Source organism: Atta colombica, unplaced genomic scaffold (genome assembly GCF_001594045.1).
Source record: "Atta colombica isolate Treedump-2 unplaced genomic scaffold, Acol1.0 scaffold46, whole genome shotgun sequence".
NCBI lineage: Eukaryota > Metazoa > Arthropoda > Insecta > Hymenoptera > Formicidae > Atta > Atta colombica.
Genome location: NW_017259535.1, coordinates 698754 through 704084, shown reverse-complemented (window position 1 = coordinate 704084; position 5331 = coordinate 698754).

Here is a 5331-nt window from a genome sequence, read left to right as displayed (position 1 = left end):
TATATAACTTATATAATTAATTTATATATATATATATAAACTAATAGTTATATAATAGGTTTTTGAATTATAAGAAAGAGCATTTAAATTAGCGAATCATGTCGCTTAAAGTTCGCGCGTTTTGCATTGTATAACACCTGAACGTGCGACCTTTAAACGATATGTTTCACCAATTTTCATGTATAATTTAAAAGCTGTTATTGTTTTCGATATATTATTATTATTATTGTTTTCTTGATATTAGAATTTTCGTCTCAAAATGATCTCGAGAATCTATTTTCTTAAACGTTGTTACGATTTTTATCTGGACACTCTCTGTATACAATAAATGCTTGAAATATTTTAGTCGTAATATAAAATCAGAATTATTTAATGAGCAGCTAAATATATGTAATGCAGTGTGAAAGTCTGCTTTGTAAGATTTTAATATTTACCATACTTAAGGTTCATTATTTTCCTCTGCAAGATGTAAAAATTATTCATTCTGTTGTGGAGAAGATTAAATTGTTTATCGCATATAAATGAAAAAAGCTGAATTATCTGTAATGTTATCGTAATGTTTCTGTAGGATATTCTAAAAGCAGCTATTTTACACATAACAAACGTATTATTTATATGTTTTTGTGACACGACGTCTACATTTAAAAAAATAAGAAATACGCATATAGAGAAAAATAACAAAATATAAGACACGCTACATTCTTGTTATCGCATTTAAATAAAATGTATGTAAATAATAGAGCTTATATGTGTAAACATAAGTATCACATACCAATTTTTATAAACGATCTATAACAGTTTATAACGATTATTAGCGAGAAAGTTATCATTCCTTCTTTCGGAAAGGAGTTCTAATAAATGACTATATTGAGTCAAGAATTAAATATCATTTATTATTTTATCACATTCTCAATTATCTACCATACAAACATGTTCGTACCATTTCCTATCATTGCCACGCCTTTTTAAATTGAATTTCATTAACAAAATATTTCTTGGTGTATTAGCAAGAACTTATCACTTCTAATTGTGATTAATACGATATATTATCTGTACAAATGTAAGTCAACAGAAATTTAAAAACTTCAATCGTCACCGAAAAAAAGAAAAAATTGTGCTTGCCAACGGCGTATACACGCGTGAAAGACTAAAGACTTCTTATAAAGAAGAGTCGTATAAAGAAGAAATAACAGATCCACTTGCAGCTACCTCAATTCATTGGTGATGGAAATAGCAATCTTTCTAAAGTACTTCACGTGTATATTGCATGCGACATTCTTTTCCTTTTTTAATTATATAAGCAGTTCGTACAAAAAATAGCGTCCTGCTTTGTGCAATCACATAATCACGCACAATTGTCAATTAAATAAGATCACATAAACAAAAGTAAATTGCACATTTAATGCGCTGTTCGCTGTAGTACTTAATTCTCTACCTCTCAAAATATTAATCGTTAATCTTTCGTAAGGCCAATCATTCTTCTTATCGAAAAGAATAACTTTTCACTTTCATCGGAAAAAGTCAGCAACAGAAAATAACATTCTCAAAAGAGCAGCGTTTCAGTTAACACATTTAAAGTAGAATTTACTCCTCTCTGTGTATCTTCCATTTTCTCAAATACACGCTCTTTCAGACATAGGCCTCAATGTGTAAACAGAACTTATGCTATATTACAGAGTCAAAACTTTCAAGTCGCAAAGCCCGACAGAACAGTGAGACGTGTAACATCGCCGCCGAATCGAATGTACAACGAAGAGATAATAAGCTGTCACCATCCAACATCACCGAAAGAACATCGTAAACATTGGCACATTTTAAATTATTTTATCTTTCTGATTATTCTCTTTACGGCGCCAAGTGCGCGACGGCAATGGCACGCAAATCGTCTCGATTATCATATTTACCTATTACAGTATAGAGAGTTTCTTCTGTATTTTGTAACTTCTTTGCGATAATAAGACGGCAAAATTCATTCCCGAGAGACGATCACCGAATGAATTCCCTTGTATATTTGTGTTTTCTAGCGTAACGATCGCAAGCCTTGTGAAAAATAACAATGAGAAAAATACAGTAGGAAGATATTATGTTGGGCATTAACGCACCGCGTTAATGTTACAAATACGGTACGACTCTCACTTTCTAGACAATGTTTGAAATGTTTCGCTAATAATGTACGCGCAGATGCCAAAGGATCCACGGCTAAAGAGAACCTTCGACATCGTCCTGCACATCATGTTATATATTTCTATCGTTCTCGTTCTCGCTCTCGCTCTATGCACACAGCAGTCAGATTGGCCTTTACATACTTTTAATTTTTTTTAGATAAGATTTCACTAACAATTCGTTCTCGTCACTACTTAGAATCAGCTTATCTTTACATCACATTTACAGTATTCCTGCCGATATGTGTTTGTTCACGTGGCACGGTACTTTGAATACAAGCTAAAGTTCCGGTCTTGAGATCCCATTTTTTAAATATTTTTTTTTCTATTTTTCTTTAGAATTTTCATCAGAGCCATCACAACGCGTTTATTAGCGTAAAACGAATGTTTTCTAGCGAATCTCTCTTATTAGATGACATGATGTTGATTACACGCGAAGCACTTCAGCACTGAAATTGAATTGAACGCAGGGGTGTTTATTCGAACGACTACTGCACGATTAAAATAATATTCTATTTACTGAACTACTGTACTGATAAGAGAAGTACGTATATCACATCTGCAATTTTTAATCCTTTGCACACACTAACGTGTAATTTGCATTGCGGATCGCTGTACGTAAGTCTTTTATAAGTACGTCCACTTGAGCACTTGAAATATTTAAGAGCCTTAATCAAAAAAACTTATCTTGCGCAATGTAACGGATATTCGAACACGTCTTGTGATAAGCACCTACTAAAGTTTCTACTAATGGCACGTATGGTAATGTACCATCATCATGTCATCCAAGGCACTTCAGAAGTCAATTTATACAATGAAAGACACCAATAATATAGTTCGGTGAGTCAGCGGCGTACCGAGGTACTTGGAGAAGCGTATAATTAACAGTAATTAGCGGTAATCATAAATGTCATTCACTTATGCGCTTATCGCATATCAGGTAAAGTTACTCTACGGCCGTGCTCTAGTGTCCGTCGTTATTAAGTTTAGGGCTGCGATCGAGAACATGAGACTTGACATGAAGTAATAAAAAAGTACGTGGTCTAATCATAAACTTTTTCAATTGGTGTTTCGATTATTATTCCTTCTTTTTCCGCTATAAAAAAAGCTACGCTTTAAAATCGAAACTAAGCTAAGATCTTCCAAACAGATAAGATTCACTAGAAAGAGATGTTCTCCAACGCATCCCTAAAATCGCACATTCTTCTCTCTACAATTCTTTATAGTCCCTTTATAGTCCCTTTACATCGAGAAGTGCCCGCTGTACGGACGGATACCTAACATGATAATGCCAAGAGATTATTATATAGCTTAATTCGAAGAGAAAAAGAGAATACACTATAATAACAGAGATGCTCGCTCGATAAAGTGCAATTAGCGTTCTTTTTTTGTTTTTCTCTTTTACATCTTTCGATGCTCCAATCTTTTAACGAGAGCCACATGTTTCAAGTGTTTTAAATCTTCCAACTAACTATAAAACGCAGAAATCGCTAGTCGGTTTCTGAATTTATTCGTGGATATGTTTCGCAAAGGATAGTTCAACTTTGCGATTAAACAGTGGTTAACATTGTTCAGCTGCGTGCCTCAGCATATACACACTTGTGTCCCAATTTACTAAATTTAATTACGATATTCATTCCAGCAATCAATCGCATTTCCACGAAGGGACACGCGACTAAAATATATTTTGATTAAGGCGTGGTTTTTACGTGCTTTATGAATTTACTTTAATAACGACGTAATAGCACGAAATTCTTGAACTCGAATTATAACACTGTACATATATTTATATTTCGTGCGAAAAAGAATTAAGATTCTCGATTTTACCAGTCTTGATACGAATTCGATAAAATTACTAATCTACAAATTTACTTTGGAATCATTGTCTGAACGAATGTAACCATTTCCTGTAATTTTCTAGATGTTCAATAAAAATACATTTTTCACATTTGACCATCACGTCATAATAAAAAAAAAAATGACGCAAAAATAATGATATTAAGGGTTCTTATGATGTTACAACAGCAAATATTTTTTTTCTAAATTTTATTATGTCACATTAAAGTATTTTACTTTTAGCTTTAAAATGCATCTTATTTCGTTTCGATATTTTTCATTCTTGAGATATAATAATTTGAAAATATTATATTTTCAATCAATTTCATACATTTTTTTTATATAGTATAATCTGATTATATTATATAATAAAAAAAAGCACTTATTTTCCACTTTTCCACATCAATTACTTCCTGCAATATTTAAATGGAATAAAGTATATACCTTTTTCATATATTACTTGACAAAAGATTTATTTTCAAATTGTTATATCTCGAAAGCGAAAAATCACATCGAAACAAAATGCATTTTTATTAAAGTTAAAAGTTGGTATTTTCACATGCATTAACAAAATTTAGAAAAAAAAATTTACTACTGGTTATAAAATCATGGAAGCACTCAAAATTATCATTTTTTTTACCTTTTTAATATCATTTTTGTCAAAACTATAACGTGATATACCAAATTTGGAAAATGAATTCGTATTTAGCTAGCAAGAATACATTATAAAACAGCTAAAATTGTTTTAACAATATTTTATTGCAGACTAGTGTTAACATCGCAAAGAGAGCATTTTTTACTGTATTTCTGCTGACATAACATGAAAATAATAAAGACATGATAAATAAGTCAGAGGGTCATTAACATTTTTCTTTATCTCTCATCGATTCATATATTAATGAGATAAATACTCGCGTTGTTTATAAATCGGTACTAGGAATGAATTGCACTTTCGAGCCGATTTCTTTCTTGTATCTTAGCAAAAATAAAACGATACAAGCGATAAAAATAATTACTCGATTTTCCATTGTCTGTCTAACATGCCATTACAATATTATTTTATAAACGTGACACTTTCAATGTTTAAAAATAATATATTACTATATTTTTATAAGTGATATTGTTTGTTAATAACAAAATAATTGTAAAAAATGTGTATGAACTAAGTCAGTAATATACAAGTATCAAAATGTCATAATATACGATTAAATCAAGGCAAATAATAGAGCAACTAATACTAATGCTTATACGAAAATAATTAAGATCACGATATGATACATTACAGAATTGTTTCTCATGTCGTCTTAAAATCAGGCACGCAAGATAGTCTATG